General features: G+C 36.9%; 1 protein-coding gene across 1 annotated transcript in view; it reads left to right on the top strand.

Moving 5' to 3' along the window:
* FBN2 (fibrillin 2) overlaps positions 1–18,018 on the top strand; it is a 264,006-nt gene that overhangs the window by 92,455 nt on the left and 153,533 nt on the right. The gene's annotated exons all lie outside the window — the stretch shown is intronic.

Here is an 18,018-nt window from a genome sequence, read left to right as displayed (position 1 = left end):
TATTCTATAAAAGAATAGCTTACTCAAAAATATAAAAAAATAATGATTTTCCAGAATATGAGTTTTGTATTATAATATTGAAATGTAAATGTTATTAGCATTTCTAAAATAAATTAAGATGTTCTCTTTGTGACCCAAAACTTCATCATTGTAAAATTTAAGAAGCTTTTAAGTGTGTCTAGGTTTAATGAACATGGATATTTAGAATAATTGTTACAATTCTATTAATATTGAAGTATAATGTTTATATTTTTAGTTATTATATTACCTAAATCAGTTTATTTAAACCAAGGTAGTGTTCTAAAGATAATACAGTATTATATTTATAAATAGCTATTCATCATTTTTTGTGTGACGTAAGTGTTCTCATCTCCTCAAAGTTTAAAAAGGTTTACTCTAGAAATTTGTTTTTGCTAATCTAGTTTAACTGAGGTGGAAAAATGTATATGGGAAATTCAGTAAGTCTGAGTTTGTTTCATACACCTACTATAATTATAACTGGAAGCAGTTTTTGAGTTCAGTAGACTAAAAGCACCAAACATATATTATAATTACTTCCTGTGAAAAAAATGATCACAAGTTCATTTAGGTCTTTTAAATCATTTAGATCATTTAGTTACATTCAATAACTAAAATCATCTTCTGGTATATATAATTCTTTTGTTCTTTTTCTTTTCAAATGGCAGTATTTCTGTTTATTTTTTGGTGCTTGGTTACAAAAAGTTGTTTTTCTTTGCATACAAGAAAAATGGGAAAAGGTAAAATCTATGGTTTAATTATAGAGGGCAGAGCAACCTGGGCGGCCCTGCCCTGGTGAACACCTAAGGCTCCGCTCCTCATATGTAACAGGTACAAACAGACCAAAACATGGCTCAAGAAGAACTCAAAGCCCCAGAGCCCATAACTCTAAGCAACCAAGAAATAGCCAAACTTTCAGATGCACAGTTCAAAACACTGGTGATCAGGATGCTCACAGAACTGGTTGACTTTAGTCACAAATTAGAGGAACAAATGAAGGCTAAATTAATTGAAATGAAGGGAAATGCACAGGAAAGCAATAGTGATGGAAAGGAAACTGGGACTCAAATCAAAGGAGTGGACCAGAAAAAAGAAAAAAATGACCAAACAGAAAACAAAGAAGAAACAAGAATTCAAAAAAATCAGGAGAGGTTTAGGAACCTCCAGGATATCTTTAAACACTCCAACATCCAAATTATAGGGGTACCAGAAGGGGAAGAGGAACACCCATGAGTGGAAACCTTATTTGAACAAATAATAAAGGAGAACTTCCCCAATCTGGCAAAGGAAATAGACTTCCAGGAAATCCAGGAAGCTCAGAGAGTCCCAAAGAAGGTGGACCCAAGAAGGAACACACCAAGGCACATTATCATTACATTAGCCAAGATTAAAATGAAGGAGAGAATCCTAGAAGCAGCAAGAGATAAGGGGACAGTCACCTACAAGGGAGTTCCCATCAGATTGTGAACTGATTTCTCAAAAGAGACCTTACAGGCAAGAAGGGGCTGGAAAGAAGAATTCCACATGTAGGTCATGAAATCCAAAGACCTACAACTAAGATTGTTCTATCCAGCAAAGCTTTCATTTAGAATGGAAGGACAGATAAAGTGCTTCTCAGATAAGATCAAATTCAAGGAGTTCATGATCACCAAGCCCTTATTATATGAAATATTAAAGGGACTTATCTAAGGAAAAGAAGATAAAAAATATGAACAGTGAAAGGACAGCAAACTCACAGTTATTAACAACCACATCTAAAACAAAAGCAAAGTAAGAGGACAGCTAGATCAGGAGCAGAACCATAGAAATGAAGATCTCACGGAGGATTAGCAACAGGGGAGTGGGAGGAGGAGAAGAGGAGAGAAGGTACAGAAAATAAGTAGCATAGACAGTAGGTAGAAAATAGATAGAGGGAAGGGCAAGAATAGTATGGGAAATATAGAATCTAAAAAACTTGAGACACGTGGTCATAAACTAAAGGGGGGAGAATGGTGGGGGAGGGGGTGTGCAGGGTGGAGGGGAATGAAGGGGGGAATAGAGCAACTGTAATGGTATAATCAATAAAGTAAAAAAATTATAGAGGGCAAACAGGAATATGAACTATTTTATTAGACAAAAGACAGTGGGTGCACATGATACTGTTTTAATGGCAGAAATCATAATCCCATGAGCCTATGGAACATGCATCATCCCTCATTTTCTATTTATCTCAATTAATTTAGAGTCAGCTCCAAAATAATCTTCATAATTTTATTTATATTATTAAACTTAATTTCATGCTCACCCAAAAGAGAAGATAAATAAAATGTGCTTAATTATTTTAAAGACCAAATAAATTCTCTCTATGACTGATAGCAAGAGTGTTCAAGTAGTTTACGATATTTAAGTACAATGTTGATCATCAGAGTCTGCCTGTACTGACTGGAAAGGCTAAGAAAAATACTTGGAAGATGGGGAATTTTTCTGAGTTAGCACAGGAACTGGACCAGGGAGTTAGGAATCTACAGAAAGTCTGGGTGATGCTGCTGCTATATCCTTGCTACTTACTTCTGTTTTTTTTCCCTGACATTTTTTGGGTTGATTCTATCACTCAGCCTTTTGTCACCCCCTTCACTTTGTACTTCTGGAATCATATCCAAACTAGATTCAGGGTGGTGGACTTAGAAAGAAAGACAGTGTCTGATTAGAGGTAAGAAGGCATGGCCACTGACTCATTTAAATGGTTGTGACATTCCCATTAATCATCAAACAATGTATATTTCTCAGCTGAAAGTAGAATGAGTCTTTTCTAAATCAGATTTCATCAAAACAACATATAGAGCTAGACAGTTTAGAGAAAGACAGTGCAAGTCTTTGTTCACACTTGCCTGTGTTCTTTAGGAAAGCGGCTATTGATGTAAGTAGGCACCACCCAGAACCCAGAGTCCAGTGATCTCTTTTCTTAGTTCTGCCCCAGCAGCCAAATCCATTTAACCACTGCCCAGAAAAATTACGTGATTTAATATTCAGGATTGGTGGGGAATATCAGAGTTGGAAGAATTGGTAATTAGAATTTGAAAGCTTAAGGTTTTATGAAACCTTTACTCCATGGGTAAGTCATACTTATTTGGATATGTCTTAAAAGCAGCTGTTGCTAATTTTCTGTGGGTAATTAATATTGTTCTACGTAAAAGATAAAGTGGCATTTCCTTATGTAAAATTATTTAATGTAATCAATCGGTAGTATAATGTGTCTGGAAAGACTACAGATTACTGCTTCACTCAGTGACAGGTTTTAAATTACAGTCAGTTTATGAATCGTATATATAGTGTCAGTGTAAAAGTATTTACCTAAATTTAGTGTTTGCTCCAAGTAAAAATACAACCATAACAATAACTTTTGACTGTCAAAGGGAAGGTATGTTAGTTTTTTTATGTGGATTACAATGTGAATATAAAATAAAGTAGCTTTGGAAGATTCATTTTTAAATGATGCTCTTCCTATTTCTAGGGTAGCACCTATATTTCTGTTTATATGGCAATGAAATTCTCTAAAGAATTTTTTTTCTGTCTTTAATTTACTAAGTCTGTTCAGAAATAAGAAAGGTCAGTCCAGTGTCTTGGATCTGAGTGACTGAGAGAATGGTTTAGCAGTAATAAGAAACTGTAAATTTTGCTCATTAACTTTTAAAAATTGTGTCATTGATATTTTTGTGTTTGTTTATTGACCATCTCACTCCAACACTTGAGTAAGATCCCTGAGGACAAAGCCTTATGATATTATTTACTGTATCCCAGAGCCTGGAAGTGTTCATGATAATTTGCAGGCTTCAAAAAATATATGTGTTGGTTAATTGAAAGTGGTGTGCATAATAAGTTAATTTCTTTGACTTGGGTTGAATGTCCAAGAAGAAGGTGAAACTTGTAGCCAGAGTTAAAACTGTATTTGCTAAGAGGCCAGTGATTTTCACTGTAGGAATTTGCTCTTCATCTGACATTTTTTTCTTTTTCTTCATAATTTTATTTTGCTCTGGTTGCCATTCAAAGACCAAGAGCATGAACATTAAATGTGGTTTGGCATTTTTAGATCTTTGTGTCATTGCCCCCCTTCCTTTACCTGCAGGTAATACTTCTGGGGTGTGAGGCAATTTCTTTGTTCTCAGGTTGAAAGAAAGAATTGTCTCCAGCTTATTCATTGGGATGTCTTCATGACTAAAATCTTACCCTAAAAAGCTTGTTCTGCTGAAAATTTAAGCTTGAACATATATAGTTTATACTATTAAAATGAAAAATGGTGATATGACATTCATCTCCCAATTTAGTGTTTGAAAGGTATGACTCAGTATCTATCAGTGAGGCTTGTTTTGTTTGATATCGTTGGCTGGTGGATTCTCATATGGGATTCTTTTCATTCATGTTCAGATATAGACTGCTGTCCAAGCTGTAACTGAGCCCAAGGCAAAAAAGAATCTCTCTCTTTCTCTCTCTCTCAGAGAGAGAAATGCCTAAAGGAAAATGAATTATTTTCCTTCTTACTCACTTAGGGTCCCAGATTTAATAAAACCTCTTATGTCTACTGAGGCTGTGTCTTATTTCTCCTGGACCAGGTTGGCTATGAAAGCTTTTCCTATTTCTGCAAAATGTCTGCAAAATGATTCCTTGGTGGAGTAAACTATTTCTTCACATCCAAAGAGAAGGTTGTTTCAGTTACTTGCTCTATTCAAAGATTCATTCATCTAAATATTTGTTTAATTTAAATGAAGAAGGCAAGCAGAACATGTTAATAGAATATGAAATGGTAGATCAGAAGACTTTCCAGAATTTTTCTTTTTTTATAAATAAAATGTTATTTTGAATTTTAATCCACTTGGATTAAACACAAGTAGGTGCCAGATGTCCTTGCATGACCTGCCCCCCCCTCCGGACTATACCTTCTTGAACATTCCTTCAGCTAGTTATTCTTTCCTGGCTTAAATGGAAGGCAGGAAAATAACATCACTGTATTGGAAAGTTTCCCTTCCATGGCTCTTTATAGGTCAAATAGTTGTTTGCAGTTTATTCTGAAGAGTCTTCAGCTTTGTTCCATTACCATAGCATTTAGTGTTTGAGACTTGTGACAACAAATAAATTTGTTTATGCTCATGAAACTCACAAAACATGTTGGCACAGTACCGATAGCTGCTGTTCCAACTCTGCTTTGATAAACCATGGAAAATAAACTTCTGTTCTCAACTGAAAATTACTCACTTTTACTCATATTACCAAAAGTGCATTAACTTTAAAATAAATGATAAATTTATTGACTATTTCCCAAAGGGAAACTATATATTAAAGTTGAGATTCAATATTCAATTGGGATTATAAATATTGGAAAGAGATAAAACTTTTTAGGTCATCAATATAAAAACCACTAAACTATCATCTTTTAAGTTCTTTTAAAAAGAAATTTACAACATCAAAGTTAAAATATAAATTACCTCTTTCTTAATTAAGAAAGCCCAGCCTGCTAAACCCAAACCTACTCTCAGCTCCCAAAGAAAATAAGTTATTCCTTCATAATGGCACTTTTTACAGTGTATTTTAATTGTTTTTCTTGTCTGATTCTGCCAGCAGATTATATGTACCAGAATAACATCTTCATAAAAGCTAATATTTATGTAGCACTTAATATATTCTAGATGACAGTTAAACTGCCTTTCATGGATTTTCTTATTTAAGCATCACACAGTGCTGTGAGGTTGTTTACTAACATTAACCCAATTTACAGATGAAGAAACTGAGGCACAGAGAGGCCAAGTAACTTTATCAAGGTTTTATGTGGGTAGGAAACCATAGAGTCAGGATTCCAACCTGCTAGATTCATTCCAGAACTTCTACTCTTAGTGAGTTTGCTCAACTAAGAGTTGAGCAAACAGGGGTGGGGAGCCTGGCAGCACACACCCCAGCCCACAGAGTTTATTTCTTGGGGGAAATTCATGAAGACAGCAGCAGCAACAGGAGCAGGGTTCTCTCTTTGCTTCTGGGTAGTGCCCTGTGATCTAGCAAGGTCAGAATTACACCCAGTTTAGTGATTCTGGCACCAGCGGTGGAGTTTGCATGATTGAAAAAAGCATTGCTTTTCTCCTGAAGAAAATATAGGAACTTGACGTCCAGTTCTGTTTCTTCACCTCACCCTTCATGAATGGAAAAACCTTTCCTTGTGTCATCGGGGTTCAAAGAGCCAAGCCTCATGGCTGTGGGCACATAAGCTGACAGGTCACCGACTCCGGCCCACATCTACCACCTCAGCAGTCTACCTGACTGACCAATTCAAGCACTCAGATGTAGCTGGTTTCCAAGGAGCCTTTTGAGAAGGTAGACCACAAGGACCGAGTCTTGAAAAACCTTAACTTTTCTCTCTAACATATGTTCTACTGACACTCAGGGCTGATGTATTAGATATTTAGTCAATGGATTTTTGCTATATTTTCTGTTCATTAAAATGAAAATTTATTCTGTACCACGGTGCTCAAACAACTTATTCACTATGATTCAGCATTGAAATTGAAGGTCTAGAAGAACAAGAGTAAAGATGAGTGGAACTGAACTAATTCTATCTTTATTCATAGAAGCGAGTCAATAGCAGAGGTCTAAAGAAATTGTTTAATTTTATTTTTTGAAATTATCTTATTGTTCAATTACAGTTCTCTGCCTTTCCCCCCCATCTTAGCCAAACCTACCTTCCTCTCTTGCTTCCACCCTCCCCTTGTTTTGTTCATGTGTCCTTTATAGTAGTTCCTGAAAACCCTCCCCCCATTGTCCCTTCCCCACTCCCTTCTAGTTAGTTAGATTGCTCTTAATTTCAGTGTCTCTAGTTACATTATTTGCTTTTTTCCTTTTGTTGACTATGTTCCAGTTAAAAGTGAGATCATATGGTATTTGTCCCTCACCACCCAGCTTATTTCACTTAGCATAATGCTTTCCAGTTCCATCCATGCTGTTGCAAAAGGTAGGAGCTCCTTCTTTCTTTCTGCTGCGTAGAATTCCATTGTGTCAGTGTACCATAGTTTTTTGATCCACTCATTTGCTGATGGGCACTTAGGTTGATTCCAGCAGCACTTGGCTATTGTAAATTGTGCTGCTATGAACATTGGGGTTCATAGGTTCTTTTGGATTGGTGTTTCAGGGCTCTTAGGGTATAATCCCAGCAGTGGAATTGCTGGGTCAAAAGGCAGTTTCATTTTTAGTTTTCTGAGGAAATTCCATATTTTTTTCCACAGTGGCTGCACCAGTCTGCATTCCCACCAAGAATGCACTAGGGTTCCCTTTGCTCCACATCCTCACCATCACTTGTTTGTTAATTTGTTTATGATGGGCATTCTAACCAGTGTGAGGTGGTATCTCATTGTGGTTTTAATTTGCATCTCTCTGCTGGCTAATTATGCTGAGCATTTTTTCATATGTCTCTGGGCCCTCTGTATGTCCTCCTTGGAGAAGTGTCTGTTCAAGTCTTTTGCCCATTTTTTAATTGGGTTTTTTGTCTTTCTGGAGTGGAGTCATGTGAGTTCTTTAATATATTTTGGAGGTCAAACCCTTGTCTGAGGTATCATTGGCAAATATGTTTTCCCATATAGTTGGCTCTCTTTTAATTTTAATGTTGTTTTCTTTAGCTGTGTAGAAGCTTTTCAGTTTGATGAGATCCCATTTGTTTATTCTTTCCTTTATGTCCCTTGCTTTAGGAGACATATCAGTAAAGATGTTGCTGTGTGGAATGTCTAAGATTTTCCTGCCTATGTTCTCTTCTAGACTTTTATGGTTTTATGGCTTATATTTAAATCTTTTATCCACCTTGAACTTATTTTTGTGTATGGTATAAGTTGGTGATCGAGTTTCATTTTTTTGCATGTAGCTATCCAGCTCTCCCGACATTGTTTGTTGAAGAGGCTATTTTTACTTCATTTTATGCTTCTTCTCCTTTTGTCAAATATTAATTGACCATAGGGACTTGGTTTTATTTTGTTTGGGCTCTCTGTCCTTTTCCATTAGTCTATGTGCCTGTTTTTATGCCAGTACCAGGGTGTTTTGATTACAATGGCCTTGTAATACAGTTTGATATCAGGTATTGTGATCCCTCTTACTTTGTTCTTCTTTCTCAAAATTGCTGCAGCTATTCAGGGTTGTTTATGGTTCCATATAGATTTCTGCAGCATTTGTTCTGTATCTGTGAAATATGTCATTGGTACTTTAATAGGGATTGTGTTGAATCTATAAATTGCTTTGGGTAGTATGGACATTTTAATGATATTAATTCTTCCAATCCATGAATACCTCGGAGCACCTCAGCTACTCTTTCAAGAGGAGAGCACCCCAACCCTTGCCTTGGCAGGCTTTTATTGGGTTCAGTTTGCACAGGAATACAGGGTGTATATGTAAAGCTCATCAGTCATTGTCAGGCAGTAATGATTGAACAACAGATAACATTTAAAGAACTATGAGGGCTTATTCTGAATCAGGGTCAGATAGTTAAAGGGCCATAAAATATTGGGGAAAAAACTCACTTCATGCTTGGACCCTTATTTAAATTGAGGGTATTAGCAAAGTAGGTTTCATAGGATTTTGTGCATTCTTTCTTAAGCCTGATCACACTAGGAAACCTGCCCTTTCCAGCACAGGTCTGCACCCACCTCTGGTTTCAGGCTTAAGTCAGGCAGGGGAAGTAAGGCAGCCAAGAGATGAGGAGACTTCTTGCAGACAAAATGAGGACTCAGGCTATGTCAAAGCTGAGGGCCGAGAGTCCATCACCCCCTTTTTCTATAGCCCCCAAAGTTCTCCCCTGAGGACCCCTTCATGACCTTGCCTGTCTTAGGTCATCCCTCTTTTGAGGACTCTTACCCATATTGGCTAAAGAGTTATCTGCCTGGGGCCAAGCAGGGTGAAGAGAAAGGGGGCAGAGGCAGTGCCCCAACAAGGAAGATAAGTTTTGTCTCCTAAGTGACTTATGGTACCAAGGTCCTTTACTGAGCCTTAGCCATTGTGGATTACAGCTTCTGAAACCAGGCAGGGAGGTTCCCAACAGTACATGCTTCCATTTGTTTGTGTCTTCCTTAATTTAAAAAAAATTATTTTAGAATAGCCAAGTATACTCTGAAAGAATAGGAGAGGAAAAAATTTCTAAAGAAGAGTAGAGAACTAGCTTCTCTAGATACTAAAACATGTTAGAAAGCTAAAATATTTAAATTACTATGGTACTAGCATGTAAACAAACAACCTAACGGTACATAATTGAAATCCCAGTGTGAGAAGTCAAATATATAACATTTAAATCAACGGGGATAATGATAGGGTATGTAGTGAATGATATTGAGATGACTGGGTATCATTTTTTAAAAATTAATTTGGTGTCAAATATCATAGCTTATATACCAAGGTAAATCTTAAACAAATCAAAGACATAAATATCAACAAAAGAAGCACAGAGATGTTAAAAATAATTGTGAGAATTTTTATATAGTCTTAGATCTGAGAAACTATCTTATATGTTACTTAACTTGAAAGCTCTATAGGTATAGATTGGTCATTTCAGTTACATTAAATAAAATAAATTTATGACAATAAAAGAAAAAACACAAGTAAGAATAAATGACAAATTATAAACTTGGAAAACATTTGCAATTTGTAATTGCAAATAAAGACATGTTTCTAATATATAAAGCAATTCCATAAATCAGTAAGAAAATATGCAATGCAAATAAAAAATGTTCAAGGATAAGAATTGACAATTGACAGCAATTGAAATACTAATGACAAATACACTAAAACATGCTTATTCTTACTTAAATAAAAAAGTGCAAAATAAAACGATGAGATAACATTTTTACCTGTAAACTTTAATAAAATAAAAACTGTAATGAAAAAACTGTTGTGAGGGTTTTGGGAAATTGACAGTCACATAAATTCCTGATAAGAGTATAAATTTGGTACTACTTCTATAAGAGGGCAATTTAGAACAATCTATCAAAATTATAAACGTACAAAACATTTATCCCATAAGTTTAATTTTAAGAATGTATCCTATCCTCTATCAAGAAATGATGGACTTACAAGCTTATTCCTCCATTTCTATAATAGAAAAATACAGTAACTTGTACCTGATAGTAAACATTAAATTGTGAGGCATGGACACAGTGGAAACTATTCATCCTTACAAAAAGATTGTGGACTTTATATATCAATATGAAAGTGTACTTATTTAGGATATTTTGTTACATGACAAAAACAAGTTGTAAAACATTTTAATTTAAAGAAAAAGTGTGTGTGTGTGTGTGTGTGTGTGTGAGCTTAGTTATGTCCACAGAAGGATATTAGAAAATCAGTGTCAGTTGATATTCTCAGGGTGGAAATTGACTGACTTGGAGAAAAGGAGACTTCTCCTTGAGGATTGTAACATAAATTTTTGACTTTGAACCATGTAAACATATTACTCAAAAAAATAAAAAACAAAGAGGAAGAGGGAAGACAAGAGCCATTTATTTGTTACTTTCTCTGTTAAGCTCTCAACAAATTGCTACAGCAGAACTCTGGTCTCCCTCCTGGTGGCCTGGAACAATGCATGCAAAACTACTACAGCCTCCACATGGGGCATGGCCACCTTTATCCACCAGGATGCTTGGTGTGTCCAGTCCAGGCTCATTGCACTGCATGCTGCCAAGCAGATAATATATGCATATCTAATGCTTATCAATTGTGGAATGAACAGAATTTTCACTTGAAAATTCTGGGATTTGAGCAGGATTCTACTTAATTATAAACTCTTCGTTTTATGAATCATTAAGTGCTCAGGAGCGTTGAATAAAATGTGTTTAACTGGAATGCTCCTATCATTAATTGTTAAGGAGAAAAAAATATTAAGATATGTTCAGTGACTTGAAGTAGAAGTAAAGTAGGTCAGAGATGGTAATTACAATGAAGCTGATGATAATTTGCTTTTGAGAAAAACAAGCATTATTTGAAAGGGTGTGTGTGAAGAAAGGAGATGTTGTTCTTAAATCACCTTTAAACAAAAAGCTGCTAAAAATTCTGGCCACTGGTTGCAAATGAGCTGCATGGCCTGAAATTAGACCTGATGTGGTGGTCAAAACAGTTTGCCTCTTTGCCATGGGTGGGTTGGGACTTAGAAAGTAGAAAACAGATCCACTTTTTCTACATTATGGTGTTTACATTTGTTTGTTTAAGTGATCCATCTCTCTTTTTCTGCATATAGACACATATATATGTATATCATATATACAGAGATATATGTAGCTCTTTCTGAGTTGTACAAAATTGTATTAATCATAGGATTTGTTTCATAACATAATCTCATTAGTTATGAGATTATGTTTTGAAATCCATAGTCTGCTTGTACTTAGTTAATTATCTTAAACAATGTAATAAGCACCCATGAAATCACCAAAAACAAAAGCTAAGTGCTGCAGCCTGCTGCAGCAAGGGTGGTCGTGAGGCTGAGCGAGGGACGAAACAAAGCAGAGGACCAAATGCTCTGCTGGCATAAGGCAAGTTTATTGCGCAGTCTTCAGGCTTAAATACAATCTTGAGTACATAGAGGACAAAGGAGAAGCCTTCTGGCACGTAGCTCACTTCCTTGACCTACAAAGTTTATCTCTTCCCTTAGAGTCAGGATGTTCTCAGGCTAACATACCTTCCGGGTACATGACGCACAGGCCAAAGATATGAGTTGATGGGTAAGGAGAGGCGGCTAGTTTCTCAAGGGGTCAGAAAGCAGTCACAACCCAGGACAGCCCCGAGGCTGGAAACCAGGCCCAGACACCACGCCTGCGGACCCTATCCTCGACCCCTCACAGGCCTCCCGGGCTCCAACAGCTAGGACCATGATCATTACCTGCACTAGCCGGTAATGGTGCTTCCTCCCCTTCCCGCACATAACCATCACTTTGTATCTGGGATTCAATGTTTTCTTGCTTTTTTTCTTTTTAGATACTGTTATTACACCTACAGATACTCCACTTATTAATATTATTACTATTACTATTTCAGTTTTTAAACTTTACCACAAAAGGTTTGATGCTATCATGGAACTTTTCTCACTTACTATTAAAAGTTATGATTCGTCAACATAGCTGCCTGCTGTTCTAGCCACACACACTTGGGGCACTCTTGGAGCCCGTTGTCTCCTTCAGAGTAGGGCCCACTGTCCCCTCAGATGCTCAGCGTAGACAGAGCTACACCATGGAGCCAGGGCCATTTTGACTTTCCAGAGCAATATTTATCCTCTCTTTTGATCCATTTCTTTCTAAAGATGACTCACCCATGTTTCTATTATGATCGGTCTCTGTGTAAGTGGCTTAGGTCACACCATCACTAGCATTCGGGAGCCTTGTTCCCACTTACTGTTGCTTGGTGCCCATGCTTCAGACCCTTCACTTTGGGTGACCTCCACTTCATCCCCAGTCTGTGTGATGCCCAGTGCTCTTCCCAGACTGGTGAGAAAATATCTACTGAGTGGTCAGGGAATCTGCTCTGGCTTACAGAGCTAACTTGATCTTCTAAATTACCCTTTAGGGCCCTGCTATGAGGCTTTGGGCTCATAATACAGACCAAGAAATCATGTAGGAGAAACAAAGATGTTGCAAGCACTAATCTAACCTTTCCTCCTCCTCATTCCCCATATCCTATCCCCCAAGAGCAAAATTATACATTTTTTCTTAACAGAGGGACAATAATGGGAACTTTTTGTCATTTCCTTGTGATGCTTTGGGACCTAAAACCAAATTGTCTTCAACTCCTTGTTTGTAACTCCTACCCCCCAAGCAAGTTCTTATAATCTGATTTCCAAGCACCTTTCGCAGCCCTTCAGTACCTGAGTATAAGTGCTTGTTGAATAAATATGTGAGTGAGAGGATGGGTTATGTTGGCCATGTTCCCCCCCTCCTTTTCCCTAGGCTCTTTCTCCTCCAGCTTATTTGTTTTTTTTCATTGAGGTGTAATTGACACCTTATATTATATGTTATAAACTTTTTTAATGGCGCTAATAGCTTTGAGAATCAAAGCCTGTCTTAACATGCCATGCTTTCCTATGTATGCTAAGCAAAAATGACATCTAGCTGCATGTGTCTGTCTGTCATTCTCTCCCTCCTCTTTCCTTCTCTCTCTCCATGTTAAAGAGACAATTACTTGTAATCAGATGAATTGATAGTAAAGGTCCTTTGCTCTTAGGAATTTCCTTTTATGATTCATTTATGTTTGGAGGCAGAACATTGAGTAGCTTACAAATTTGGAGCATATGTATTAAGAATTAAAGTCTAAGTGGAAATATGAACCATTTATGCTTTTTAAAAATCACTGGAAATGGCATACTGGCCATATGCCAGGCTGGCAGTGGGATTTTCAGGCTTGGGTTTTAGAAACCCCCCATGTGTCTCATGAATGGAAAGGTCACATCCTAGAAAGTGAGACCAGCCATGAAGAGTGATAGTATGTCCATAGAGGCAGCTGAAGAGCTGACATTTGAGGCAGATTTTCACATAACACTTTCTGGTATATTTATCAGTAGTTGCCAATTTAAACTCTTTTAGTTTCTTCCCACAAATGACTTCCACTATGCAAACATGCGCGTTAAGTGTCTTGGGCACTACCTCAACATCTTAGTCAACTAACGGCAATATTTCATGTAGAGTCACCCAGGTGACATCACTGCCTGAACTTGAACCCAAACAAACGGCTTACCCGGAAAGCTGCACACACACTTTTTCATGACCACCTCGAGGAAAAAGAGTTCTTTATTTGAGGCACAGTGGGTAACATCATCATTATGAACATGAAGTCTGTGAAAAAGACATATTTCAAAAGATAAAAAATCTTCTTTAGGTTTTTTTATCTTAAAAAAATGTTAAAAACATTTATCTTAAATGTCACTTAGGTTGTGAAACAAAATTAGGAATATTCACATCCCATTTCAACTTTTTTAACATTTATTTTTTAATGTTTTTATTCCAATAACAAGAGGAAAACTGCTGAGAGAATGACAATTTATGTTTTAAGCATAACTGGTGAGGAGCATGGGGCGGGGTGGGCTGGGATGGGAGAAATAGAAAACTGTACTTGAAAAATAAGTAAATAAAATTTTTTTAAATAAAATAAATTCAGAGCAAAGAGAGCATAGTGGCCAATAACCCAAAGTTCAAGGCCCAAATGTCAGGGTCTGTGCTTCAGCTGCACCTGCAGGCACTGCCTGATCTGTAGCAAATCAACGCCTTCATCTTCCCAATGGAAAAAATAATGGTATTTTCTGCATATTGTTTTTATGAGTATTATATAAGGTAAAGAGCATTTTGCAGTTTAGTTGTTTGTAAAAGAAGGCAGGGATAGCACGGACAAATTAATTGATGTGATTCAATAAATGATTCAATAAATGATGTGATTTGAGTTCTTTAAAAATTATTGGTGGAGGAGTCCTAATATATTTATTATGACTTTTAGTGTAGTACCCTAAAATAAGTTTTTTTCATCTTAAAAAAATAACAAAATTGACCTACTAGAGTATATATTTGCCTAGTCTGATGAAAGTATTCACAAACAATGCAGTGGGCCCCAATCCGTCATCATGATACGGGAACTTGGAACTGTGGTTTTAGATTATCCATTAATTCCCGTCTGGTCTCAGCCTGGTTTTACTCCCCCAAACCCAGTTCCACCCAAATTACAGAAATGGACATTCGAGACCCAGAGCACTTGATTTATTTAGTGTAACACAATGGCCAGGAAATTGCATTTTAGAGGATTCAGAGAAATTTTCCCAAACAGTGGGGACCAGTGTTGTTTCCCCAGTGCAATTGTGTATTTAAATCCTTTTTAAAATGTGAAAAAAAGCATGGTAAAGTAATTTCCATCATTTTTGCACTTCAGTTTCTAGTGAAGATCACTGGAAAAACTGAGTCTCCAAAACACCTTTCTCAGAAACATAAAATTAGGTGTGTGTTAATGATAGAAAAATCTATTCTACCCTGGAATGAAAAGGTCAGATAAGAATTTTTGAACTTTGCCATTGGGGGAAAAAGATATAAACTAAAATATACCTCCTGATTTCTTCATTTTACTTGCTAAGTAATTTATGTTTCATAGTGGGAATGGAAAAGTATAATACTGACCAAAATAAACAAAATAAAATGCTAGTTTTATAATATTCCTGACATACATCTTTAGCTTCTATTGAGACAGAGAGAAGCTATTTCACAAATTACCATGGCTCAGTGCCTGAAGGAAATTAGTCTACTCTAAAGAAATATCCTGCTGTAGTCAAGTAAAAATGTAATAGAACTTGAAATATAATACCTTGATCCAGGCTGCATTGCTTGCAGGTGTTGTCACTCACTTATGTTTGTATATACTTCATTAAATACCAGGCACTGAGAAATGTATGAAAGACCATGAAAATTTATTTTAGATGCTTCCATTTAGATGCTTCCTTAAATAAGCAGAACTGTGAAATGCTTGAATTATCTTTCTTTCTTAGTCCCAAGCTAGGGATCTTTTTCTTAATGTAACCCTTTCATCTATACTTTGTGTTTCTCATCTATACTTTGCCTTTGCTAGATTTTAGTACAATTAACTCTATTTTAAGGATAACAGGAATGAATTTGAATATTTAACTATAGTCACCTGCTCCATTGGCCAAAGTCAGGTATATTGTTTCTCCAAATACCTGTTTATCTTACTTTCAAAAGACAACTATTTTAAGTAGCATTTATTTCACAGATGCAACATTAAGGGTTGACAAACAAATTTTAAAAACTTGGTTATGGTATTAGGATGTTTCTTTTACTGTCATCATATGGATATTAGGTTAGTTAGTGTGTTTTTTTAAATGTAAGCTTTGGAGACTTCTGGCCAAGATGGAGGCATAGGTAGACACACTATGCCTCCTCACACAACCAAAATAAAGACAACAATAATTTAGAAACAAAAAACAACCAGTACTGACAGAAAACTGGACTGTATGGAAGTCTGACAACCAAGGAGTTAAAGTAGACACATTCATCCAGACTGGTAGGAGGGGTGGAATCGGGTGGCCAGGCGGAGAGGTGTAGCGACAAAGTGATGGCTGGACCCAGCAAGGCAGTGGATTGTGGAGAGGCACGTTGCACAAGGCAGCTGGTGGACTGGGCAGTCCCACATTCCTGTGCACATAAATCAGGCAAAACTGGGGAGGGAGATAGACCATACAGCCCAGGTCCTAGCTCAGGGAAATAAAGCCTCAAACCACCAATTGAAAACACCTGTGGGGTTGAGGCGCTGGGAGGAACTCCCAGCCTCACAGGAGAGTTTGTTGGAGAGACGCACAGGGTCCTAGAACATATACAACCCCCCCCCACCTGGGAATCAGCACCAGAAGGGCCCAGTTTACTTGGGGGAACATACATCCAAGATTGCTCTATCCAGCAAAGCTTTCATTTAGAGTGAAAGGGCAGATAAAGTGCTTCTCATATAAAGTCAAGTTCAAGGAGTTCATCATCACCAAGCCTTTATTATATGAAATGTTAAAGGGACTTATCTAAGAAAAAGAAGAAGAAAAATGTGAACAGTAAAATGACAGCAAACTCACAGTTATTAACAACCTCCTGAAACAAAAGCAAAGTAAGCAAACCACTAGAACAGGAACAGAACCACAGAAATGGAGATCACATGGAGGGTTAGCAATAGGGGAGTGGGAGGAGGAAAGAGGGGGAAAAAGAACAGATAATAAGTAACATAGATGGTAGGTGGAAAATAGGCAGGGGGAAGGCAAGAATAGTATTGGAAATGTAGGAGCCAAAGAACTTATATATATGACACATGGACATGAACTAAAGAGGGGGAATGTGGGTGGGAGGGGGTGTGCAGAGTGGAGGGGAGGGAAGGGGGAAAATGGGACAACTGTAATAGCATAATCAATAAAATATATATTTTTTTAAAGGACTACCTCAGATATGAGGGTTGAGCCCTGGGGGGATGGGGATGCTGTTAACTGATGTGACAACAAAGAGTGGATTTGTGGGAGGAAAGGAAAGGTTCCATTCAGGCCACATAGCGGGGGGGAAAAAAAAGTAAGCTTTGGTTTTCCTGGTGGGCTGTGGTTTCATATTTCACATGCTAACATGTCATTCTCAGTTTAGCTATGAAAACTCTCTGAGGTATATTTTGTCTCAGTCTAGCAGCAGCACATTTAGGACAAATAGCATGGCTGAGTTCCCAGTTTGGAGTGTCCAGTGTGGCTAAGTTCTGGCGAATGGCAGAAGACAATTTGGGCAGTATTTACTAACAGCTATATACCATCATGCTAAATTTACTATGCCCTAATTTAACTCCCTGTACCTGATGCTAATCTGTAACATAAACGTATTCTTCAGCTGTAGGTTTCATCTTCCAAATTCCTGGAAATGCTATCAGGACTATGTGACTATAAATCAAAATGTTCCCTTCATGATTTGTGATAGAATATAATAATAATTCTATCACATAGAAACAAACAGCTTTTCATCTTATTCTTATCCATATTAAGAATGCTTCTTATCCTGCAAAATCAGTATTTTTGATAGTTATTTTAAAACCTGATGTAAGACAGGATAAGAAAAGTAATATATCCTTTAGTGTTCCAGTTTAACTTAAAACTTGTATATCAGCTTTCATTTTACAGGGAGCAGGCCTTGGCTTTGACATCCTGAACTTTCATTGTCCCATAAACCTTACCTAAATACTATAATTGCCAGTTTCCTTACTTTAAATTAAAGCAAATTCTGTAAGACACTTGTTTCACTCTCTAAAGTGCAAACCCTTCTAGATCAGGGGTCTACAAACTTTTTTTCTGAAGGGCCAGATAATATACATTTTAGGATATGGAAGTCACTCTTTGTCACAGACTTGCAACTTTGCCATTCTACCACAAGTGCAAAAGCAGCCATAGAAAATAAACACATAAACAAGTACACATGACTGTGTTCTAATAAAACTTTACTTACAAAAACCAGCAGTAGGTTCAAATTGCCAATC

The sequence above is a fragment of the Artibeus jamaicensis genome, unplaced genomic scaffold, assembly GCF_021234435.1.
Source record: "Artibeus jamaicensis isolate MK-2021 breed Jamaican fruit bat unplaced genomic scaffold, CSHL_Jam_final contig_402, whole genome shotgun sequence".
Classification (NCBI taxonomy): domain Eukaryota; kingdom Metazoa; phylum Chordata; class Mammalia; order Chiroptera; family Phyllostomidae; genus Artibeus; species Artibeus jamaicensis.
The sequence above is the reverse complement of the archived record's forward strand: the minus strand, read 5'-3'. Positions and strand labels throughout refer to the sequence as shown.